The sequence below is a fragment of the Mixophyes fleayi genome, chromosome 3 (assembly GCF_038048845.1).
Source record: "Mixophyes fleayi isolate aMixFle1 chromosome 3, aMixFle1.hap1, whole genome shotgun sequence".
NCBI classification, from domain to species: Eukaryota; Metazoa; Chordata; class Amphibia; order Anura; family Limnodynastidae; genus Mixophyes; species Mixophyes fleayi.
In genome coordinates this window covers 5,155,737-5,182,404 of record NC_134404.1, presented here as the reverse complement: position 1 = coordinate 5,182,404, position 26,668 = coordinate 5,155,737, and the positions used below count along the sequence as shown (strand labels likewise).

The window sequence follows — 26,668 nt, the reverse complement described above, 5'->3', positions numbered from 1 at the left end:
ATGTGGATCACTTTATCTAGACAAGCAATTTTTCTGTTTTATGTATATTTCAATTCTGTTTGTGTTTTCACTCAGTCAGATGTAGTGCACATGACATCAGAAATTCTCTAAAGCACAATCCTTCGATAGCTCAGCTGGTAGAGCGGAGGACTGTAGAGGAAATTGGTACAGAAATCCTTAGGTCGCTGGTTCAACTCCGGCTCAAAGGAAAGTTTTTCATATCATTTTAGAGGGCAATTTCTGACATATTAAATACCCAGAAATATGCATGACTCATGCTGTTTATCTTTAATAGTCAGAGAAACTGTAACTTGTTTTCATATCTGCTGCCTGTTAATCATCCTGCATGCTGCTGAGCCTCTAGTAGGGCAATTATGGTTTCTGTGCTCTGTTGAAGTACAGTGCAGAGGCAGGTGATAGAGACACGAGTTCTGTTACTGGGGATACTTTCCATAGCTCTTTGCAACTCATTAAAATAGAAATGAGAACCTTTTCCACTTCTTGGAAAGTGGCCTCCAGACATCACACATTGATTTATTGCATTGTTACCTATCCTGCTGGATTGGCATTTACAAATCTGCAAGTGGTCAGGGACGTGCCGTGATGATGCAAATCACATCATCAAACATTGCCCACCTCACTGATCACTGAGTGGTCTGGAGCGTGATGATGAAATTAGTGTCATCTTAGGCCATGCCAAACCCACTCCATGTCACCACCTGGTTAAATATGAAATACACAGAGAGTTAAGATACATTACAGCAAAGCATGATATATTTGTTCTGCTGCTATGCTGAAACACTCAACGGAAAAGTCCCATATGGTCTAGCAGTTAGGATTCCTGGCTTTCACCCAGGCGGCCCGGGTTTGACTCCTGGTAAGGGAAGTGGAAGCTTTTTTGAATGGCAGCAACAGTACCACTTGTATAATGCTCTGTTGATCTCAGCAACAAAATCCAGGAGAAACTGTGCTTTGGTTATGGAAATGGGATGTGGTCAAATCCACAGTATTTATATACCTCCCAACATTTCTGTATCCAAAATTAGGACAGATCTGGTCTGACCCCATATTTCAACATCCATCTTCCAAATTTCGAGTGGGACAACCCTATTTTATATGTAACACATCCTTCATGTGAAAAAAAAGAACTCTTGAACTTGTGGATCAATGGGTTTCCAGGGAGAGTTCACAACTTTTTAATGGTGCAGTAGGGATGTTCTGAATGAAACTAGACTACGCAAATGCTTACAAACCAATAATGTCTGCTTCTGTGCCCAGAATTTCTCCGCTTTCCTTAATCAGCATACAAAGGACAGGTTTAAGACACCACGGATGGGAACTGAAATACAATATTACTTCTGAAATCCCATGGATCTGAACCCATAGAAGATGCATTGTGAAAACAGAGAGTACTGTGAGAAATAGTGGTGGCAGCGTGGACCATTGACTAGAAATCCATTTTTGTCTCACTGGGCAAAAGTTTGACAATTTGTCACCACAATTTCTGGAATTTTCATCAATTAAAAAAGGCAAGCTAAATTGGAGAACGCAGAAGAGGTTGAAAATTTTCCAGCATTTTTAATCTTGACGTAAAGGCGTCTGCAGTTGGAAAATCTAAGGAAGCTGTTTTCCCAACTATTTCTGAAGCTAATTAATTCAAAATGAACAAATAAAAATCAAACTTTTAATGATGTATTACCAATTATTAAATATGACAATTTTTACAACTTTTGATGAGCAAGTAGACCAGAAATAAAAATGTGGATCTCTTTATCTAGACAAGCAATTTTTCTGTTTTATGGAATATTCAATTCTGTTTGTGTTTTCACTCAGTCAGATGTAGTGCACATGACATCAGAAACTCTCTAAAGCACAATCCTTCAATAGCTCAGCTGGTAGAGCAGAGGAATGTAGAGGAAATTGGTACAGAAATCCTTAGGTCGCTGGTTCAACTCCACCTCAAAGGAAAGTTTTTCATATAATTTTAGAGGGCAATTTCTGACATATTAAATACCCAGAAATATGCACGACTCATGCTGTTTATCTTTAATAGTCAGAGAAACTGTAACTTGTTTTCATTTCTGCTGCCTGTTAATCATCCTGCATGCTGCTGAGCCTCTAGTAGGGCAATTATGGTTTCTGTGCTCTGTTGAAGTACAGTGCAGAGGCAGGTGATAGAGACACGAGTTCTGTTACTAGGGATACTTTCCATAGCTCTTTGCAACTCATTAAAATGGAAATGAGAACCTTTTCCACTTCTTGGAAAGTGGCCTACAGACATCACACATGGATTTATTGCATTGTTACCTATCCTGCTGGATTGGCATTTACAAATCTGCAAGTGGTCAGGGACATGCCGTGATGATGCAAATCACATCATCAAACATTGCCCACCTAACTGATCACTGAGTGGTCTGGAGCGTGATGATGAAATTAGTGTCATCTTAGGCCATGCCAAACCCACTCCATGTCACCACCTGGTTAAATATGAAATACACAGAGTTAAGATACATTACAGCAAAGCATGATATATTTGTTCTGCTGCTATGCTGAAACACTCAACGGAAAAGTCCCATATGGTCTAGCAGTTAGGATTCCTGGTTTTCACCCAGGCGGCCCGGATTCGACTCCCGGTATGGGAAGTTGAAGCTTTTTTGAATGGCAGCAACAGTACCACTTGTTTAATGCTCTGTTGATCTCAGCAACAAAATCCAGGAGAAACTGTGCTTTGGTTATGGAAATGGGATGTGGTGAAATCCACAGTATTTATATACCTCCCAACATTTCTGTATCCAAAATTAGGACAGAACTGGTCTGACCCCATATTTCAACATCCATCTTCCAAATTTCGAGTGGGACAACCCTATTTTATATGTAACACATCCTTCATGTGAAAAAAAAGAACTCTTGAACTTGTGGATCAATGGGTTTCCAGGGAGAGTTCACAACTTTTTAATGGTGCAGTAGGGATGTTCTGAATGAAACTAGACTACGCAAATGCTTACAAACCAATAATGTCTGCTTCTGTGTCCAGAATTTCTCCGCTTTCCTTAATCAGCATACAAAGGACAGGTTTAAGAGACCACGGATGGGAACTGAAATACAATATTACTTCTGAAATCCCATGGATCTGAACCCATAGAAGATGCATTGTAAAAACAGAGAGTACGTGAGAAATAGTGGTGGCAGCGTGGACCATTGACTAGAAATCCATTTTTGTCTCACTGGGCAAAAGTTTGACAATTTGTCACCACAATTTCTGGAATTTTCATCAATGAAAAAAGTCAAGCTAAATTGGAGAACGCAGAAGAGGGCGAAAATTTTCCAGCATTTTTAATCTTGACGTAAAGGCGTCTGCAGTTGGAAAATCTAAGGAAGCTGTTTTCCCAACTATTTCTGAAGCTAATTAATTCAAAATGAACAAATAAAAATCAAACTTTTAATGATGTATTACCAATTATTAAATATGACAATTTTTACAACTTTTGATGAGCAAGTAGACCAGAAATAAAAATGTGGATCTCTTTATCTAGACAAGCAATTTTTCTGTTTTAAGGATAATTCAATTTTGTTTGTGTTTTCACTCAGTCAGATGTAGTGCACATGACATCAGAAGTCCTCTAAAGCACAATCCTTTGATAGCTTAGCTGGTAGAGCGGAGGACTGTAGAGGAAATTGGTACAGAAATCCTTAGGTCGCTGGTTCAACTCTGGCTCGAAGGAAAGTTTTTCATATCATTTTAGAGGGCAATTTCTGACATATTAAATACCCAGAAATATGCATGACTCATGCTGTTTATCTTTAATAGTCAGAGAAACTGTAACTTGTTTTCATTTCCGCTGCCTGTTAATCATCCTGCATGCTGCTGAGCCTCTAGTAGGGCAATTATGGTTTCTGTGCTCTGTTGAAGTACAGTGCAGAGGCAGGTGATAGAGACATGAGTTCTGTTACTGGGGATACTTTCCATAGCTCTTTGCAACTCATTAAAATGGAAATGAGAACCTTTTCCACTTCTTGGAAAGTGGCCTCCAGACATCACACATGGATTTATTGCATTGTTACCTATCCTGCTGGATTGGCATTTACAAATCTGCAAGTGGTCAGGGACGTGCCGTGATGATGCAAATCACATCATCAAACATTGCCCACCTCACTGATCACTGAGTGGTCTGGAGCGTGATGATGAAATTAGTGTCATCTTAGGCCATGCCAAACACACTCCATGTCACCACCTGGTTAAATATGAAATACACAGAGAGTTAAGATACATTACAGCAAAGCATGATATATTTGTTCTGCTGCTATGCTGAAACACTCAACGGAAAAGTCCCATATGGTCTAGCAGTTAGGATTCCTGGTTTTCACCCAGGCGGCCCGCGTTCGACTCCCTGTATGGGAAGTTGAAGCTTTTTTGAATGGCAGCAACAGTACCACTTGTTTAATGCTCTGTTGATCTCAGCAACAAAATCCAGGAGAAACTGTGCTTTGGTTATGGAAATGGGATGTGGTCAAATCCACAGGATTTATATACCTCCCAACATTTCTGTATCCAAAATTAGGACAGAACTGGTCTGACCCCATATTTCAACATCCATCTTCCAAATTTCGAGTGGGACAACCCTATTTTATATGTAACACATCTTTCATGTGAAAAAAAAGAACTCTTGAACTTGTGGATCAATGGGTTTCCAGGGAGAGTTCACAACTTTTTAATGGTGCAGTAGGGATGTTCTGAATGAAACTAGACTACGCAATTGCTTATAAACCAATAATGTCTGCTTCTGTGCCCAGAATTTCTCCGCTTTCCTTAATCAGCATACAAAGGACAGGTTTAAGAGACCATGGATGGGAACTGAAATACAATATTACTTCTGAAATCCCATGGATCTGAACCCATAGAAGATGCATTGTAAAAACAGAGAGTACTGTGAGAAATAGTGGTGGCAGCGTGGACCATTGACTAGAAATCCATTTTTGTCTCACTGGGCAAAAGTTTGACAATTTGTCACCACAATTTCTGGAATTTTCATCAATGAAAAAAGTCAAGCTAAATTGGAGAACGCAGAAGAGGGCGAAAATTTTCCAGCATTTTTAATCTTGACGGAAAGGCGTCTGCAGTTGGAAAATCTAAGGAAGCTGTTTTCCCAACTATTTCTGAAGCTAATTAATTCAAAATGAACAAATAAAAATCAAACTTTTAATGATGTATTACCAATTATTAAATATGACAATTTTTACAACTTTTGATGAGCAAGTAGACCAGAAATAAAAATGTGGATCTCTTTATCAAGACAAGCAATTTTTCTGTTTTAAGGATAATTCAATTTTGTTTGTGTTTTCACTCAGTCAGATGTAGTGCACATGACATCAGAAGTCCTCTAAAGCACAATCCTTTGATAGCTCAGCTGGTAGAGCGGAGGACTGTAGAGGAAATTGGTACAGAAATCCTTAGGTCGCTGGTTCATCTCCAGCTCGAAGGGAAGTTTTTCATATCATTTTAGAGGGCAATTTCTGACATATTAAATACCCAGAAATATGCATGACTCATGCTGTTTATCTTTAATAGTCAGAGAATCTGTAACTTGTTTTCATGTCTGCTGCCTGTTAATCATCCTGCATGCTGCTGAGCCTCTAGTAGGGCAATTATGGTTTCTGTGCTCTGTTGAAGTACAGTGCAGAGGCAGGTGATAGAGACACGAGTTCTGTTACTGGGGATACTTTCCATAGCTCTTTGCAACTCATTAAAATGGAAATGAGAACCTTTTCCACTTCTTGGAAAGTGGCCTCCAGACATCACACATGGATTTATTGCATTGTTACCTATCCTGCTGGATTGGCATTTACAAATCTGCAAGTGGTCAGGGACGTGCCGTGATGATGCAAATCACATCATCAAACATTGCCCACCTCACTGATCACTGAGTGGTCTGGAGCGTGATGATGAAATTAGTGTCATCTTAGGCCATGCCAAACCCACTCCATGTCACCACCTGGTTAAATATGAAATACACAGAGAGTTAAGATACATTACAGCAAAGCATGATATATTTGTTCTGCTGCTATGCTGAAACACTCAACAGAAAAGTCCCATATGGTCTAGCAGTTAGGATTCCTGGTTTTCACCCAGGCGGCCCGGGTTCGACTCCCGGTATGGGAAGTTGAAGCTTTTTTGAATGGCAGCAACAGTACCACTTGTTTAATGCTCTGTTGATCTCAGCAACAAAATCCAGGAGAAACTGTGCTTTGGTTATGGAAATGGGATGTGGTCAAATCCACAGTATTTATATACCTCCCAACATTTCTGTATCCAAAATGAGGACAGAACTGGTCTGACCCCATATTTCAACATCCATCTTCCAAATTTCGAGTGGGACAACCCTATTTTATATGTAACACATCCTTCATGTGAAAAAAAAGAACTCTTGAACTTGTGGATCAATGGGTTTCCAGGGAGAGTTCACAACTTTTTAATGGTGCAGTAGGGATGTTCTGAATGAAACTAGACTACGCCAATGCTTACAAACCAATAATGTCTGCTTCTGTGTCCAGAATTTCTCCGCTTTCCTTAATCAGCATACAAAGGACAGGTTTAAGAGACCACGGATGGGAACTGAAATACAATATTACTTCTGAAATCCCATGGATCTGAACCCATAGAAGATGCATTGTAAAAATAGAGAGGACTGTGAAAAATAGTGGTGGCAGCGTGGACCATTGACTAGAAATCCATTTTTGTCTCACTGGGCAAAAGTTTGACAATTTGTCACCACAATTTCTGGAATTTTCATCAATTAAAAAAGTCAAGCTAAATTGGAGAACGCAGAAGAGGTTGAAAATTTTCCAGCATTTTTAATCTTGACGTAAAGCCGTCTGCAGTTTGAAAATCTAAGGAAGCTGTTTTCCCAACTATTTCTGAAGCTAATTAATTCAAAATGAACAAATAAAAATCAAACTTTTAATGATGTATTACCAATTATTAAATATGACAATTTTTACAACTTTTGATGAGCAAGTAGACCAGAAATAAAAATGTGGATCTCTTTATCTAGACAAGCAATTTTTCTGTTTTAAGGATAATTCAATTTTGTTTGTGTTTTCACTCAGTCAGATGTAGTGCACATGACATCAGAAGTCCTCTAAAGCACAATCCTTCGATAGCTCAGCTGGTAGAGCAGAGGACTGTAGAGGAAATTGGTACAGAAATCCTTAGGTCGCTGGTTCAACTCCGGCTCGAAGGAAAGTTTTTCATATCATTTTAGAGGGCAATTTCTGACATATTAAATACCCAGAAATATGCATGACTCATGCTGTTTATCTTTAATAGTCAGAGAAACTGTAACTTGTTTTCATTTCTGCTGCCTGTTAATCATCCTGCATGCTGCTGAGCCTCTAGTAGGGCAATTATGGTTTCTGTGCTCTGTTGAAGTACAGTGCAGAGGCAGGTGATAGAGACACGAGTTCTGTTACTGGGGATACTTTCCATAGCTCTTTGCAACTCATTAAAATGGAAATGAGAACCTTTTCCACTTCTTGGAAAGTGGCCTCCAGACATCACACATGGATTTATTGCATTGTTACCTATCCTGCAGGATTGGCATTTACAAATCTGCAAGTGGTCAGGGACGTGCCGTGATGATGCAAATCACATCATCAAACATTGCCCACCTAACTGATCACTGAGTGGTCTGGAGCGTGATGATGAAATTAGTGTCATCTTAGGCCATGCCAAACCCACTCCATGTCACCACCTGGTTAAATATGAAATACACAGAGAGTTAAGATACATTACAGCAAAGCATGATATATTTGTTCTGCTGCTATGCTGAAACACTCAACCGAAAAGTCCCATATGGTCTAGCGGTTAGTATTCCTGGTTTTCACCCAGGTGGCCCGGGTTCGACTCCCAGTATGGGAAGTTGACGCTTTTTTGAATGGCAGCAACAGTACCACTTGTTTAATGCTCTGTTGATCTCAGCAACAAAATCCAGGAGAAACTGTGCTTTGGTTATGGAAATGGGATGTGGTGAAATCCACAGTATTTATATACCTCCCAACATTTCTGTATCCAAAATTAGGACAGAACTGGTCTGACCCCATATTTCAACATCCATCTTCCAAATTTCGAGTGGGACAACCCTATTTTATATGTAACACATCCTTCATGTGAAAAAAAAGAACTCTTGAACTTGTGGATCAATGGGTTTCCAGGGAGAGTTCACAACTTTTTAATGGTGCAGTAGGGATGTTCTGAATGAAACTAGACTATGCAAATGCTTACAAACCAATAATGTCTGCTTCTGTGCCCAGAATTTTTCCGCTTTCCTTAATCAGCATACAAAGGACAGGTTTAAGAGACCACGGATGGGAACTGAAATACAATATTACTTCTGAAATCCCATGGATCTGAACCCATAGAAGATGCATTGTAAAAACAGAGAGTACTGTGAGAAATAGTGGTGGCAGCGTGGACCATTGACTAGAAATCCATTTTTGTCTCACTGGGCAAAAGTTTGACAATTTGTCACCACAATTTCTGGAATTTTCATCAATTAAAAAAGTCAAGCTAAATTGGAGAACGCAGAAGAGGTTGAAAATTTTCCAGCATTTTTAATCTTGACGTAAAGGCGTCTGCAGTTGGAAAATCTAAGGAAGCTGTTTTCCCAACTATTTCTGAAGCTAATTAATTCAAAATGAACAAATAAAAATCAAACTTTTAATGATGTTTTACCAATTATTAAATATGACAATTTTTACAACTTTTGATGAGCAAGTAGACCAGAAATAAAAATGTGGATCTCTTTATCTAAACAAGCAATTTTTCTGTTTTATGGATAATTCAATTCTGTTTATGTTTTCACTCAGTCAGATGTAGTGCACATGACATCAGAAATCCTCTAAAGCACAATCCTTCGATAGCTCAGCTGGTAGAGCGGAGGACTGTAGAGGAAATTGGTACAGAAATCCTTAGGTCGCTGGTTCAGCTCCGGCTCGAAGGAAAGTTTTCATATAATTTTAGAGGGCAATTTCTGACATATTAAATACCCAGAAATATGCATGACTCATGCTGTTTATCTTTAATAGTCAGAGAAACTGTAACTTGTTTTCATTTCTGCTGCCTGTTAATCATCCTGCATGCTGCTGAGCCTCTAGTAGGGCAATTATGGTTTCTGTGCTCTGTTGAAGTACAGTGCAGAGGCAGGTGATAGAGACACGAGTTCTGTTACTGGGGATACTTTCCATAGCTCTTTGCAACTCATTAAAATGGAAATGAGAACCTTTTCCACTTCTTGGAAAGTGGCCTACAGACATCACACATGGATTTATTGCATTGTTACCTATGCTGCTGGATTGGCATTTACAAATCTGCAAGTGGTCAGGGACGTGCCGTGATGATGCAAATCACATCATCAAACATTGCCCACCTCACTGATCACTGAGTGGTCTGGAGCGTGATGATGAAATTAGTGTCATCTTAGGCCATGCCAAACCCACTCCATGTCACCACCTGGTTAAATATAAAATACACAGAGAGTTAAGATACATTACAGCAAAGCATGATATATTTGTTCTGCTGCTATGCTGAAACACTCAACGGAAAAGTCCCATATTTTCTAGCAGTTTGGATTCCTGGTTTTCACCCAGGCGGCCCGGGTTCGACTCCCGGTATGGGAAGTTGAAGCTTTTTTGAATGGCAGCAACAGTAGCACTTGTTTAATGCTCTGTTGATCTCAGCAACAAAATCCAGGAGAAACTGTGCTTTGGTTATATAAATGGGATGTGGTGAAATCCACAGTATTTATATACCTCCCAACATTTCTGTATCCAAAATTAGGACAGAACTGGTCTGACCCCATATTTCAACATCCATCTTCCAAATTTCGAGTGGGACAACCCTATTTTATATGTAACACATCCTTCATGTGAAAAAAAAGAACTCTTGAACTTGTGGATCAATGGGTTTCCAGGGAGAGTTCACAACTTTTTAATGGTGCAGTAGGGATGTTCTGAATGAAACTAGACTACGCAAATGCTTACAAACCAATAATGTCTGCTTCTGTGCCCAGAATTTCTCCACTTTCCTTAATCAGCATACAAAGGACAGGTTTAAGACACCACGGATGGGAACTGAAATACAATATTACTTCTGAAATCCCATGGATCTGAACCCATAGAAGATGCATTGTAAAAACAGAGAGTACTGTGAGAAATAGTGGTGGCAGCGTGGACCATTGACTAGAAATCCATTTTTGTCTCACTGGGCAAAAGTTTGACAATTTGTCACCACAATTTCTGAAATTTTCATCAATTAAAAAAGTCAAGCTAAATTGGAGAACGCAGAAGAGGTTGAAAATTTTCCAGCATTTTTAATCTTAACGTAAAGGCGTCTGCAGTTGGAAAATCTAAGGAAGCTGTTTTCCCAACTATTTCTGAAGCTAATTAATTCAAAATGAACAAATAAAAATCAAACTTTTAATGATGTATTACCAATTATTAAATATGACAATTTTTACAACTTTTGATGAGCAAGTAGACCAGAAATAAAAATGTGGATCTCTTTATCTAGACAAGCAATTTTTCTATTTTATGGATAATTCAATTCTGTTTATGTTTTCACTCAGTCAGATGTAGTGCACATGACATCAGAAATCCTCTAAAGCACAATCCTTCGATAGCTCAGCTGGTAGAGCGGAGGACTGTAGAGGAAATTGGTACAGAAATCCTTAGGTCGCTGGTTCAGCTCCGGCTCGAAGGAAAGTTTTCATATAATTTTAGAGGGCAATTTCTGACATATTAAATACCCAGAAATATGCATGACTCATGCTGTTTATCTTTAATAGTCAGAGAAACTGTAACTTGTTTTCATTTCTGCTGCCTGTTAATCATCCTGCATGCTGCTGAGCCTCTAGTAGGGCAATTATGGTTTCTGTGCTCTGTTGAAGTACAGTGCAGAGGCAGGTGATAGAGACACGAGTTCTGTTACTGGGGATACTTTCCATAGCTCTTTGCAACTCATTAAAATGGAAATGAGAACCTTTTCCACTTCTTGGAAAGTGGCCTACAGACATCACACATGGATTTATTGCATTGTTACCTATCCTGCTGGATTGGCATTTACAAATCTGCAAGTGGTCAGGGACGTGCCGTGATGATGCAAATCACATCATCAAACATTGCCCACCTCACTGATCACTGAGTGGTCTGGAGCGTGATGATGAAATTAGTGTCATCTTAGGCCATGCCAAACCCACTCCATGTCACCACCTGGTTAAATATAAAATACACAGAGAGTTAAGATACATTACAGCAAAGCATGATATATTTGTTCTGCTGCTATGCTGAAACACTCAACGGAAAAGTCCCATATGGTCTAGCAGTTTGGATTCCTAGTTTTCACCCAGGCGGCCCGGGTTCGACTCCCGGTATGGGAAGTTGAAGCTTTTTTGAATGGCAGCAACAGTATCACCTGTTTAATGCTCTGTTGATCTCAGCAACAAAATCCAGGAGAAACTGTGCTTTGGTTATATAAATGGGATGTGGTGAAATCCACAGTATTTATATACCTCCCAACATTTCTGTATCCAAAATTAGGACAGAACTGGTCTGACCCCATATTTCAACATCCATCTTCCAAATTTCGAGTGGGACAACCCTATTTTATATGTAACACATCCTTCATGTGAAAAAAAAGAACTCTTGAACTTGTGGATCAATGGGTTTCCAGGGAGAGTTCACAACTTTTTAATGGTGCAGTAGGGATGTTCTGAATGAAACTAGACTACGCCAATGCTTATAAACCAATAATGTCTGCTTCTGTGCCCAGAATTTCTCCTCTTTCCTTAATCAGCATACAAAGGACAGGTTTAAGACACCAAGGATGGGAACTGAAATACAATATTACTTCTGAAATCCCATGGATCTGAACCCATAGAAGATGCATTGTAAAAACAGAGAGTACTGTGAGAAATAGTGGTGGCAGCGTGGACCATTGACTAGAAATCCATTTTTGTCTCACTGGGCAAAAGTTTGACAATTTGTCACCACAATTTCTGAAATTTTCATCAATTAAAAAAGTCAAGCTAAATTGGAGAACGCAGAAGAGGTTGAAAATTTTCCAGCATTTTTAATCTTAACGTAAAGGCGTCTGCAGTTGGAAAATCTAAGGAAGCTGTTTTCCCAACTATTTCTGAAGCTAATTAATTCAAAATGAACAAATAAAAATCAAACTTTTAATGATGTATTACCAATTATTAAATATGACAATTTTTACAACTTTTGATGAGCAAGTAGACCAGAAATAAAAATGTGCATCTCTTTATCTAGACAAGCAATTTTTCTGTTTTATGGATATTTCAATTCTGTGTGTGTTTTCACTCAGTCAGATGTAGTGCACATGACATCAGAAATTCTCTAAAGCACAATCCTTCGATAGCTCAGCTGGTAGAGCAGAGGACTGTAGAGGAAATTGGTACAGAAATCATTAGGTCGCTGGTTCAACTCCGGCTCAAAGGAAAGTTTTTCATATCATTTTAGAGGGCAATTTCTGACATATTAAATACCCAGAAATATGCATGACTCATGCTGTTTATCTTTAATAGTCAGAGAAACTGTAACTTGTTTTCATTTCTGCTGCCTGTTAATCATCCTGCATGCTGCTGAGCCTCTAGTAGGGCAATTATGGTTTCTGTGCTCTGTTGAAGTACAGTGCAGAGGCAGGTGATAGAGACACGAGTTCTGTTACTGGGGATACTTTCCATAGCTCTTTGCAACTCATTAAAATGGAAATGAGAACCTTTTCCACTTCTTGGAAAGTGGCCTCCAGACATCACACATGGATTTATTGCATTGTTACCTATCCTGCTGGATTGGCATTTACAAATCTGCAAGTGGTCAGGGACGTGCCGTGATGATGCAAATCACATCATCAAACATTGCCCACCTAACTGATCACTGAGTGGTCTGGAGCGTGATGATGAAATTAGTGTCATCTTAGGCCATGCCAAACCCACTCCATGTCACCACCTGGTTAAATATGAAATACACAGAGAGTTAAGATACATTACAGCAAAGCATGATATATTTGTTCTGCTGCTATGCTTAAACACTCAACCGAAAAGTCCCATGTGGTCTAGCGGTTAGGATTCCTGGTTTTCACCCAGGTGGCCCGGGTTTCGACTCCCGGTATGGGAAGTTGACGCTTTTTTGAATGGCAGCAACAGTACCACTTGTTTAATGCTCTGTTGATCTCAGCAACAAAATCCAGGAGAAACTGTGCTTTGGTTATGGAAATGGGATGTGGTCAAATCCACAGGATTTATATACCTCCCAACATTTCTGTATCCAAAATTAGGACAGAACTGGTCTGACCCCATATTTCAACATCCATCTTCCAAATTTCGAGTGGGACAACCCTATTTTATATGTAACACATCCTTCATGTGAAAAAAAAGAACTCTTGAACTTGTGGATCAATGGGTTTCCAGGGAGAGTTCACAACTTTTTAATGGTGCAGTAGGTATGTTCTGAATGAAACTAGACTACGCAAATGCTTACAAACCAATAATGTCTGCTTCTGTGCCCAGAATTTTTCCGCTTTCCTTAATCAGCATACAAAGGACAGGTTTAAGAGACCACGGATGGGAACTGAAATACAATATTACTTCTGAAATCCCATGGATCTGAACCCATAGAAGATGCATTGTAAAAACAGAGAGTACTGTGAGAAATAGTGGTGGCAGCGTGGACCATTGACTAGAAATCCATTTTTGTCTCACTGGGCAAAAGTTTGACAATTTGTCACCACAATTTCTGGAATTTTCATCAATTAAAAAAGTCAAGCTAAATTGGAGAACGCAGAAGAGGTTGAAAATTTTCCAGCATTTTTAATCTTGACGTAAAGGCGTCTGCAGTTGGAAAATCTAAGGAAGCTGTTTTCCCAACTATTTCTGAAGCTAATTAATTCAAAATGAACAAATAAAAATCAAACTTTTAATGATGTATTACCAATTATTAAATATGACAATTTTTACAACTTTTGATGAGCAAGTAGACCAGAAATAAAAATGTGGATCTCTTTATCTAGACAAGCAATTTTTCTGTTTTATGGATAATTAAATTCTGTTTATGTTTTCACTCAGTCAGATGTAGTGCACATGACATCAGAAATCCTCTAAAGCACAATCCTTCGATAGCTCAGCTGGTAGAGTGGAGGACTGTAGAGGAAATTGGTACAGAAATCCTTAGGTCGCTGGTTCAACTCCAGCTCGAAGGAAAGTTTTTCATATCATTTTAGAGGGCAATTTCTGACATATTAAATACCCAGAAATATGCATGACTCATGCTGTTTATCTTTAATAGTCAGAGAATCTGTAACTTGTTTTCATTTCTGCTGCCTGTTAATCATCCTGCATGCTGCTGAGCCTCTAGTAGGGCAATTATGGTTTCTGTGCTCTGTTGAAGTACAGTGCAGAGGCAGGTGATAGAGACACGAGTTCTGTTACTGGGGATACTTTCCATAGCTCTTTGCAACTCATTAAAATGGAAATGAGAACCTTTTCCACTTCTTGGAAAGTGGCCTACAGACATCACACATGGATTTATTGCATTGTTACCTATCCTGCTGGATTGGCATTTACAAATCTGCAAGTGGTCAGGGACGTGCCGTGATGATGCAAATCACATCATCAAACATTGCCCACCTCACTGATCACTGAGTGGTCTGGAGCGTGATGATGAAATTAGTGTCATCTTAGGCCATGCCAAACCCACTCCATGTCACCACCTGGTTAAATATGAAATACACAGAGAGTTAAGATACATTACAGCAAAGCATGATATATTTGTTCTGCTGCTATGCTGAAACACTCAACAGAAAAGTCCCATATGGTCTAGCAGTTAGGATTCCTGGTTTTCACCCAGGCGGCCCGGGTTCGACTCCCGGTATGGGAAGTTGAAGCTTTTTTGAATGGCAGCAACAGTACCACTTGTTTAATGCTCTGTTGATCTCAGCAACAAAATCCAGGAGAAACTGTGCTTTGGTTATGGAAATGGGATGTGGTCAAATCCACAGGATTTATATACCTCCCAACATTTCTGTATCCAAAATTAGGACAGAACTGGTCTGACCCCATATTTCAACATCCATCTTCCAAATTTCGAGTGGGACAACCCTATTTTATATGTAACACATCCTTCATGTGAAAAAAAAGAACTCTTGAACTTGTGGATCAATGGGTTTCCAGGGAGAGTTCACAACTTTTTAATGGTGCAGTAGGGATGTTCTGAATGAAACTAGACTACGCCAATGCTTACAAACCAATAATGTCTGCTTCTGTGCCCAGAATTTCTCCGCTTTCCTTAATCAGCATACAAAGGACAGGTTTAAGAGACCACGGATGGGAACTGAAATACAATATTACTTCTGAAATCCCATGGATCTGAACCCATAGAAGATGCATTGTAAAAACAGAGAGTACTGTGAGAAATAGTGGTGGCAGCGTGGACCATTGACTAGAAACCCATTTTTGTCTCACTGGGCAAAAGTTTGACAATTTGTCACCACAATTTCTGGAATTTTCATCAATTAAAAAAGTCAAGCTAAATTGGAGAACGCAGAAGAGGTTGAAAATTTTCCAGCATTTTTAATCTTAACGTAAAGGCGTCTGCAGTTGGAAAATCTAAGGAAGCTGTTTTCCCAACTATTTCTGAAGCTAATTAATTCAAAATGAACAAATAAAAATCAAACTTTTAATGATGTATTACCAATTATTAAATATGACAATTTTTACAACTTTTGATGAGCAAGTAGACCAGAAATAAAAATGTGCATCTCTTTATCTAGACAAGCAATTTTTCTGTTTTATGGATATTTCAATTCTGTTTGTGTTTTCACTCAGTCAGATGTAGTGCACATGACATCAGAAATCCTCTAAAGCACAATCCTTTGATAGCTCAGCTGGTAGAGCGGAGGACTGTAGAGGAAATTGGTACAGAAATCCTTAGGTCACTGGTTTAACTCCGGCTCGAAGGAAAGTTTTTCATATCATTTTAGAGGGCAATTTCTGACATATTAAATACCCAGAAATATGCATGACTCATGCTGTTTATCTTTAATAGTCAGAGAAACTGTAACTTGTTTTCATTTCTGCTGCCTGTTAATCATCCTGCATGCTGCTGAGCCTCTAGTAGGGCAATTATGGTTTCTGTGCTCTGTTGAAGTACAGTGCAGAGGCAGGTGATAGAGACACGAGTTCTGTTACTGGGGATACTTTCAATAGCTCTTTGCAACTCATTAAAATGGAAATGAGAACCTTTTCCACTTCTTGGAAAGTGGCCTACAGACATCACACATGGATTTATTGCATTGTTACCTATCCTGCTGGATTGGCATTTACAAATCTGCAAGTGGTCAGGGACGTGCCGTGATGATGCAAATCACATCATCAAACATTGCCCACCTCACTGATCACTGAGTGGTCTGGAGCGTGATGATGAAATTAGTGTCATCTTAGGCCATGCCAAACCCACTCCATGTCACCACCTGGTTAAATATGAAATACACAGAGTTAAGATACATTACAGCAAAGCATAATATATTTGTTCTGCTGCTATGCTTAAACGCTCAACGAAAAAGTCCCATATGGTCTAGCGGTTAGGATTCCTGATTTTCACCCAGGCGGCCTGGGTTCGACTCCTGGTTTGGGAAGTTGAAGCTTTTTTGAATGGCAGCAACAGTACCACTTGTTTAATGCTCTGTTGATCTCAGCAACAAAATCCAGGAAAAACTGTGCTTTGGTTATGGAAATGGGATGTGGTCAAATCCACAGTATTTATATACCTCCCAACATTTCTGTATCCAAAATTAGAACAGAACTGGTCTGACCCCATATTTCAACATCCATCTTCCAAATTTCGAGTGGGACAACCCTATTTTATATGTAACACATCCTTCATGTGAAAAAAAAGAACTCTTGAACTTGTGGATCAATGGGTTTCCAGGGAGAGTTCACAACTTTTTAATGGTGCAGTAGGGATGTTCTGAATGAAACTAGACTACGCCAATGCTTATAAACCAATAATGTCTGCTTCTGTGCCCAGAATTTCTCCGCTTTCCTTAATCAGCATACAAAGGACAGGTTTAAGACACCACGGATGGGAACTGAAATACAATATTACTTCTGAAATCCCATGGATCTGAACCCATAGAAGATGCATTGTAAAAACAGAGAGTACTGTGAGAAATAGTGGTGGCAGCGTGGACCATTGACTAGAAATCCATTTTTGTCTCACTGGGCAAAAGTTTGACAATTTGTCACCACAATTTCTGAAATTTTCATCAATTAAAAAAGTCAAGCTAAATTGGAGAACGCAGAAGAGGTTGAAAATTTTCCAGCATTTTTAATCTTAACGTAAAGGCGTCTGCAGTTTGAAAATCTAAGGAAGCTGTTTTCCCAACTATTTCTGAAGCTAATTAATTCAAAATGAACAAAAAAAAATCAAACTTTTAATGATGTATTACCAATTATTAAATATGACAATTTTTACAACTTTTGATGAGCAAGTAGACCAGAAATAAAAATGTGGATCTCTTTATCTAGACAAGCAATTTTTCTGTTTTATGGATAATTCAATTCTGTTTATGTTTTCACTCAGTCAGATGTAGTGCACATGACATCAGAAATCCTCTAAAGCACAATCCTTCGATAGCTCAGCTGGTAGAGCAGAGGACTGTAGAGGAATTTGGTACAGAAATCCTTAGGTCGCTGGTTCAGCTCCGGCTCGAAGGAAAGTTTTCATATAATTTTAGAGGGCAATTTCTGACATATTAAATACCCAGAAATATGCATGACTCATGCTGTTTATCTTTAATAGTCAGAGAAACTGTAACTTGTTTTCATTTCTGCTGCCTGTTAATCATCCTGCATGCTGCTGAGCCTCTAGTAGGGCAATTATGGTTTCTGTGCTCTGTTGAAGTACAGTGCAGAGGCAGGTGATAGAGACACGAGTTCTGTTACTGGGGATACTTTCCATAGCTCTTTGCAACTCATTAAAATGGAAATGAGAACCTTTTCCACTTCTTGGAAAGTGGCCTCCAGACATCACACATGGATTTATTGCATTGTTACCTATCCTGCTGGATTGGCATTTACAAATCTGCAAGTGGTCAGGGACGTGCCGTGATGATGCAAATCACATCATCAAACATTGCCCACCTCACTGATCACTGAGTGGTCTGGAGCGTGATGATGAAATTAGTGTCATCTTAGGCCATGCCAAACCCACTCCATGTCACCACCTGGTTAAATATAAAATACACAGAGAGTTAAGATACATTACAGCAAAGCATGATATATTTGTTCTGCTGCTATGCTGAAACACTCAACGGAAAAGTCCCATATGGTCTAGCAGTTTGGATTCCTGGTTTTCACCCAGGCGGCCCGGGTTCGACTCCCGGTATGGGAAGTTGAAGCTTTTTTGAATGGCAGCAACAGTAGCACTTGTTTAATGCTCTGTTGATCTCAGCAACAAAATCCAGGAGAAACTGTGCTTTGGTTATATAAATGGGATGTGGTGAAATCCACAGTATTTATATACCTCCCAACATTTCTGTATCCAAAATTAGGACAGAACTGGTCTGAACCCATATTTCAACATCCATCTTCCAAATTTCGAGTGGGACAACCCTATTTTATATGTAACACATCCTTCATGTGAAAAAAAAGAACTCTTGAACTTGTGGATCAATGGGTTTCCAGGGAGAGTTCACAACTTTTTAATGGTGCAGTAGGGATGTTCTGAATGAAACTAGACTACGCCAATGCTTATAAACCAATAATGTCTGCTTCTGTGCCCAGAATTTCTCCGCTTTCCTTAATCAGCATACAAAGGACAGGTTTAAGACACCACGGATGGGAACTGAAATACAATATTACTTCTGAAATCCCATGGATCTGAACCCATAGAAGATGCATTGTAAAAACAGAGAGTACTGTGAGAAATAGTGGTGGCAGCGTGGACCATTGACTAGAAATCCATTTTTGTCTCACTGGGCAAAAGTTTGACAATTTGTCACCACAATTTCTGAAATTTTCATCAATTAAAAAAGTCAAGCTAAATTGGAGAACGCAGAAGAGGTTGAAAATTTTCCAGCATTTTTAATCTTAACGTAAAGGCGTCTGCAGTTGGAAAATCTAAGGAAGCTGTTTTCCCAACTATTTCTGAAGCTAATTAATTCAAAATGAACAAATAAAAATCAAACTTTTAATGATGTATTACCAATTATTAAATATGACAATTTTTACAACTTTTGATGAGCAAGTAGACCAGAAATAAAAATGTGCATCTCTTTATCTAGACAAGCAATTTTTCTGTTTTATGGATAATTCAATTCTGTTTATGTTTTCACTCAGTCAGATGTAGTGCACATGACATCAGAAATCCTCTAAAGCACAATCCTTCGATAGCTCAGCTGGTAGAGCAGAGGACTGTAGAGGAATTTGGTACAGAAATCCTTAGGTCGCTGGTTCAGCTCCGGCTCGAAGGAAAGTTTTCATATAATTTTAGAGGGCAATTTCTGACATATTAAATACCCAGAAATATGCATGACTCATGCTGTTTATCTTTAATAGTCAGAGAAACTGTAACTTGTTTTCATTTCTGCTGCCTGTTAATCATCCTGCATGCTGCTGAGCCTCTAGTAGGGCAATTATGGTTTCTGTGCTCTGTTGAAGTACAGTGCAGAGGCAGGTGATAGAGACACGAGTTCTGTTACTGGGGATACTTTCCATAGCTCTTTGCAACTCATTAAAATGGAAATGAGAACCTTTTCCACTTCTTGGAAAGTGGCCTCCAGACATCACACATGGATTTATTGCATTGTTACCTATCCTGCTGGATTGGCATTTACAAATCTGCAAGTGGTCAGGGACGTGCCGTGATGATGCAAATCACATCATCAAACATTGCCCACCTCACTGATCACTGAGTGGTCTGGAGCGTGATGATGAAATTAGTGTCATCTTAGGCCATGCCAAACCCACTCCATGTCACCACCTGGTTAAATATAAAATACACAGAGAGTTAAGATACATTACAGCAAAGCATGATATATTTGTTCTGCTGCTATGCTGAAACACTCAACGGAAAAGTCCCATATGGTCTAGCAGTTTGGATTCCTGGTTTTCACCCAGGCGGCCCGGGTTCGACTCCCGGTATGGGAAGTTGAAGCTTTTTTGAATGGCAGCAACAGTAGCACTTGTTTAATGCTCTGTTGATCTCAGCAACAAAATCCAGGAGAAACTGTGCTTTGGTTATATAAATGGGATGTGGTGAAATCCACAGTATTTATATACCTCCCAACATTTCTGTATCCAAAATTAGGACAGAACTGGTCTGAACCCATATTTCAACATCCATCTTCCAAATTTCGAGTGGGACAACCCTATTTTATATGTAACACATCCTTCATGTGAAAAAAAAGAACTCTTGAACTTGTGGATCAATGGGTTTCCAGGGAGAGTTCACAACTTTTTAATGGTGCAGTAGGGATGTTCTGAATGAAACTAGACTACGCCAATGCTTATAAACCAATAATGTCTGCTTCTGTGCCCAGAATTTCTCCGCTTTCCTTAATCAGCATACAAAGGACAGGTTTAAGACACCACGGATGGGAACTGAAATACAATATTACTTCTGAAATCCCATGGATCTGAACCCATAGAAGATGCATTGTAAAAACAGAGAGTACTGTGAGAAATAGTGGTGGCAGCGTGGACCATTGACTAGAAATCCATTTTTGTCTCACTGGGCAAAAGTTTGACAATTTGTCACCACAATTTCTGAAATTTTCATCAATTAAAAAAGTCAAGCTAAATTGGAGAACGCAGAAGAGGTTGAAAATTTTCCAGCATTTTTAATCTTAACGTAAAGGCGTCTGCAGTTGGAAAATCTAAGGAAGCTGTTTTCCCAACTATTTCTGAAGCTAATTAATTCAAAATGAACAAATAAAAATCAAACTTTTAATGATGTATTACCAATTATTAAATATGACAATTTTTACAACTTTTGATGAGCAAGTAGACCAGAAATAAAAATGTGCATCTCTTTATCTAGACAAGCAATTTTTCTGTTTTATGGATATTTCAATTCTGTGTGTGTTTTCACTCAGTCAGATGTAGTGCACATGACATCAGAAATTCTCTAAAGCACAATCCTTCGATAGCTCAGCTGGTAGAGCAGAGGACTGTAGAGGAAATTGGTACAGAAATCCTTAGGTCGCTGGTTCAACTCCGGCTCGAAGGAAAGTTTTTCATATCATTTTAGAGGGCAATTTCTGACATATTAAATACCCAGAAATATGCATGACTCATGCTGTTTATCTTTAATAGTCAGAGAAACTGTAACTTGTTTTCATTTCTGCTGCCTGTTAATCATCCTGCATGCTGCTGAGCCTCTAGTAGGGCAATTATGGTTTCTGTGCTCTGTTGAAGTACAGTGCAGAGGCAGGTGATAGAGACACGAGTTCTGTTACTGGGGATACTTTCCATAGCTCTTTGCAACTCATTAAAATGGAAATGAGAACCTTTTCCACTTCTTGGAAAGTGGCCTACAGACATCACACATGGATTTATTGCATTGTTACCTATCCTGCTGGATTGGCATTTACAAATCTGCAAGTGGTCAGGGACGTGCCGTGATGATGCAAATCACATCATCAAACATTGCCCACCTAACTGATCACTGAGTGGTCTGGAGCGTGATGATGAAATTAGTGTCATCTTAGGCCATGCCAAACCCACTCCATGTCACCACCTGGTTAAATATGAAATACACAGAGAGTTAAGATACATTACAGCAAAGCATGATATATTTGTTCTGCTGCTATGCTTAAACACTCAACCGAAAAGTCCCATGTGGTCTAGCGGTTAGGATTCCTGGTTTTCACCCAGGTGGCCCGGGTTCGACTCCCGGTATGGGAAGTTGACGCTTTTTTGAATGGCAGCAACAGTACCACTTGTTTAATGCTCTGTTGATCTCAGCAACAAAATCCAGGAGAAACTGTGCTTTGGTTATGGAAATGGGATGTGGTCAAATCCACAGGATTTATATACCTCCCAACATTTCTGTATCCAAAATTAGGACAGAACTGGTATGACCCCATATTTCAACATCCATCTTCCAAATTTCGAGTGGGACAACCCTATTTTATATGTAACACATCCTTCATGTGAAAAAAAAGAACTCTTGAACTTGTGGATCAATGGGTTTCCAGGGAGAGTTCACAACTTTTTAATTGTGCAGTAGGGATGTTCTGAATGAAACTAGACTACGCAAATGCTTACAAACCAATAATGTCTGCTTCTGTGCCCAGAATTTCTCCGCTTTCCTTAATCAGCATACAAAGGACAGGTTTAAGAGACCACGGATGGGAACTGAAATACAATATTACTTCTGAAATCCCATGGATCTGAACCCATAGAAGATGCATTGTAAAAACAGAGAGTACTGTGAGAAATAGTGGTGGCAGCGTGGACCATTGACTAGAAATCCATATTTGTCTCACTGGGCAAAAGTTTGACAATTTGTCACCACAATTTCTGGAATTTTCATCAATTAAAAAAGTCAAGCTAAATTGGAGAACGCAGAAGAGGTTGAAAATTTTCCAGCATTTTTAATCTTGACGTAAAGGCGTCTGCAGTTGGAAAATCTAAGGAAGCTGTTTTCCCAACTATTTCTGAAGCTAATTAATTCAAAATGAACAAATAAAAATCAAACTTTTAATGATGTATTACCAATTATTAAACATGACAATTTTTACAACTTTTGATGAGCAAGTAGACCAGAAATAAAAATGTGGATCTCTTTATCTAGACAAGCAATTTTTCTGTTTTAAGGATAATTCAATTCTGTTTATGTTTTCAATCAGTCAGATGTAGTGCACATGACATCAGAAGTCCTCTAAAGCACAATCCTTCGATAGCTCAGCTGGTAGAGTGGAGGACTGTAGAGGAAATTGGTACAGAAATCCTTAGGTCACTGGTTCAACTCCGGCTTGAAGGAAAGTTTTTCATATTATTTTAGAGGGCAATTTCTAACATATTAAATACCCAGAAATATGCATGACTCATGCTGTTTATCTTTAATAGTCAGAGAAACTGTAACTTGTGTTCATTTCTGCTGCCTGTTAATCATCCTGCATGCTGCTGAGTCTCTAGTAGGGCAATTATGGTTTCTGTGCTCTGTTGAAGTACAGCGCAGAGGCAGGTGATAGAGACAAAAGTTCTGTTACTGGGGATACTTTCCATAGCTTTTTGCAACTCATTAAAATGGAAATGAGAACCTTTTCCACTTCTTGGAAAGTGGCCTCCAGACATCACACATGGATTTATTGCATTGTTACCTATCCTGCTGGATTGGCATTTACAAATCTGCAAGTGGTCAGGGACGTGCCGTGATGATGCAAATCACATCATCAAACATTGCCCACCTCACTGATCACTGAGTGGTCTGGAGCATGATGATGAAATTAGTGTCATCATAGGCCATGCCAAACCCACTCCATGTCACCACCTGGTTAAATATGAAATACACAGAGTTAAGATACATTACAGCAAAGCATGTTATATTTGTTCTGCTGCTATGCTGAAACAGTCAATGGAAAAGTCCCATATGGTCTAGCGCTTAGGATTCCTGGTTTTCACCCAGGCGGCCCAGTTTCAACTCCCGGTATGGGAAGTTGAAGCTTTTTTGAATGGCAGCAACAGTACCACTTGTTTAATGCCCGCTCTGTTGATCTCAGCAACAAAATCCAGGAGAAACTGTGCTTTGGTTATGGAAATGGGATGTGGTCAAATCCACAGGATTTATATAACTCCCAACATTTCTGTATCCAAAATAAGGACAGAACTGCTCTGACCCCATATTTCAACATCCATCTTACAAATTTCAAGTGGGACAACCCTATTTTATATGTATCACATCCTTCATGTGAAAAAAAAGAACTCTTGAACTTGTGGATCAATGGGTTTCCAGGGAAAGTTCACAACTTTTTAATGGTGCAGTAGGGATGTTGGTTCAACTCCGGCTCGAAGGAAAATTTTTCATATAATTTTAGAGGGTAATTTCTGACATATTAATTAACCAGAAATATGCATGACTCAATGCTGTTTATCTTTAATAGTCAGAGAAACTGTAACTTGTATTCATTTCTGCTGCCTGTTAATCATCCTGCATGCTGCTGAGCCCCTAGTAGGGCAATTATGGTTTCAGTGCTCTGTTAAAGTACAGTGCAGAGGCAGGTGATAGAGACACGAGTTCTGGTACTGGGGATAGTTTCCATAGCTCTTTGCAACTCATTAAAATGGAAATGAGAACCTTATCCACTACTTGGAAAGTGGCCTCCAGACATCACACATGGATTTATTGCATTGTTACCTATCCTGCTGGATTGGCATTTACAAATCTGCAAGTGGTCAGGGACGTGCCGTGATGATGCAAATCACATCATCAAACATTGCCCACCTCACTGATCACTGAGTGGTCTGGAGCATGATGATGAAATTAGTGTCATCATAGGCAATGCCAAACCCACTCCATGTCACCACCTGGTTAAATATGAAATACACAGAGAGTTAAGATACATTAAAGCAAAGCATGTTATATTTGTTCTGCTGCTATGCTGAAACAGTCAATGGAAAAGTCCCATATGGTCTAGCGGTTAAGATTCCTGGTTTTCACCTAGGCGGCCCAGTTTCAACTCCCGGTATGGGAAGTTGAAGCTTTTTTGAATGGCAGCAACAGTACCACTTGTTTAATGCCCGCTCTGCTGATCTCAGCAACAAAATCCAGGAGAAGCTGTGCTTTGGTTATGGAAATGGGATGTGGTCAAATCCACAGGATTTATATACCTCCCAACATTTCTGTATCCAAAATAAGGACAGAACTGCTCTGACCCCATATTTCAACATCCATCTTACAAATTTCAAGTGGGACAACCCTATTTTATATGTATCACATCCTTCATGTGAAAAAAAAGAACTCTTGAACTTGTGGATCAATGGGTTTCCAGGGAAAGTTCACAACTTTTTAATGGTGCAGTAGGGATGTTGGTTCAACTCCGGCTCGAAGGAAAGTTTTTCATATAATTTTAGAGGGTAATTTCTGACATATTAATTAACCAGAAATATGCATGACTCAATGCTGTTTATCTTTAATAGTCAGAGAAACTGTAACTTGTATTCATTTCTGCTGCCTGTTAATCATCCTGCATGCTGCTGAGCCCCTAGTAGGGCAATTATGGTTTCAGTGCTCTGTTAAAATACAGTGCAGAGGCAGGTGATAGAGACACGAGTTCTGGTACTGGGGATAGTTTCCATAGCTCTTTGCAACTCATTAAAATGGAAATGAGAACCTTATCCACTACTTGGAAAGTGGCCTCCAGACATCACACATGGATTTATTGCATTGTTACCTATCCTGCTGGATTGGCATTTACAAATCTGCAAGTGGTCAGGGACGTGCCGTGATGATGCAAATCACATCATCAAACATTGCCCACCTCACTGATCACTGAGTAGTCTGGAGAGTGATGATGAAATTAGTGTCATCATAGGCCATGCCAAACCCACTCCATGTCACCACCTGGTTAAATATGAAATACACAGAGAGTTAAGATACATTACAGCAAAGCATGATATATTTGTTCTGCTGCTATGTTGAAACAGGCAACGGAAAACTCCCATATGGTCTAGTGGGTAGGATTCCTGGTTTTTACCCAGGTGGCCTGCGTTCGACTCCCGATATGGGAAGTTGAAGCTTTTTTGAATGGCAGCAACAGTACCACTTGTTTATTGTCTGCTCTGTTGATCTCAGCAACAAAATCCAGGAGAAACTGTGCTTTGCTTATGGAAATGGGATGTGGTCAAATCCACAGGATTTATATACCTCCCAACATTTCTGTATCCAAAATTAGGACAGAACTGGTCTGACCCCATATTTCAACATCCATATTCCAAATTTCGAGTGGGATAACTCTAATTTATATGTAACACATCCTTCATGTGAAAAAAAAGGACTCTTGAACTTGTGGATCAATGGGTTTCCAGGGAGAGTTCCCAACTTTTTAATGGTGCAGTAGGGATGTTCTGAATGAAACTAGACTACGCAAATGCTTACAAACCAATAATGTCTGCTTCTGTGCCCAGAATTTCTCCGCTTTCCTTAATCAGCATACAAAGGACAGGTTTAAGAGACCACGGATGTGAACTGAAATACAATATTACTTCTGAAATCCCATGGATCTGAACCCATAGAAGATGCATTGTAAAAACAGAGAGTACTGTGAGAAATTGTGTTGGCAGCGTGGACCATTGACTAGAAATCCATTTTTGTCTCACTGGGCAAAAGTTTAACAATTTGTCACCACAATTTCTGGAATTTTCATCAATTAAAATAGTCAAGCTAAATTGGAGAACGCAGAAGAGGTTGAAAATTTTCCAGCATTTTTAATCTTGACGTAAAGGCGTCTGCAGTTGGAAAATCTAAGGAAGCTGTTTTCCCAACTATTTCTGAAGCTAATTAATTCAAAATGAACAAATAAAAATCAAACTTTTAATGCTGTATTACCAATTATTAAACATGACAATTTTTACAACTTTTGATGAGCAAGTAGACC

General features: G+C 39.2%; 7 non-coding genes across 7 annotated transcripts; all 7 read left to right on the top strand.

Moving 5' to 3' along the window:
- The first annotated feature begins 6,085 nt into the window (after window positions 1–6,085).
- Window positions 6,086–6,157, top strand: TRNAE-UUC (transfer RNA glutamic acid (anticodon UUC)). Its single transcript has one exon. It is a non-coding gene; the product is annotated as a tRNA-Glu (tRNA).
- A 991-nt stretch (window positions 6,158–7,148) lies between these two features.
- On the top strand, window positions 7,149–7,238 carry TRNAY-GUA (transfer RNA tyrosine (anticodon GUA)). The gene is given in 2 exon segments: window positions 7,149–7,185; window positions 7,203–7,238. It is a non-coding gene; the product is annotated as a tRNA-Tyr (tRNA).
- A 5,877-nt stretch (window positions 7,239–13,115) lies between these two features.
- On the top strand, window positions 13,116–13,188 carry TRNAE-UUC (transfer RNA glutamic acid (anticodon UUC)). The gene has a single exon. It is a non-coding gene; the product is annotated as a tRNA-Glu (tRNA).
- A 991-nt stretch (window positions 13,189–14,179) lies between these two features.
- TRNAY-GUA (transfer RNA tyrosine (anticodon GUA)) lies at window positions 14,180–14,269 on the top strand. The gene is given in 2 exon segments: window positions 14,180–14,216; window positions 14,234–14,269. It is a non-coding gene; the product is annotated as a tRNA-Tyr (tRNA).
- Window positions 14,270–14,874: 605 nt separating this feature from the next.
- Window positions 14,875–14,946, top strand: TRNAE-UUC (transfer RNA glutamic acid (anticodon UUC)). The gene has a single exon. It is a non-coding gene; the product is annotated as a tRNA-Glu (tRNA).
- A 6,261-nt stretch (window positions 14,947–21,207) lies between these two features.
- TRNAY-GUA (transfer RNA tyrosine (anticodon GUA)) lies at window positions 21,208–21,297 on the top strand. Its single transcript is given in 2 exon segments — window positions 21,208–21,244; window positions 21,262–21,297. It is a non-coding gene; the product is annotated as a tRNA-Tyr (tRNA).
- A 605-nt stretch (window positions 21,298–21,902) lies between these two features.
- TRNAE-UUC (transfer RNA glutamic acid (anticodon UUC)) lies at window positions 21,903–21,974 on the top strand. Its single transcript has one exon. It is a non-coding gene; the product is annotated as a tRNA-Glu (tRNA).
- The last annotated feature ends 4,694 nt before the right edge of the window (window positions 21,975–26,668 follow it).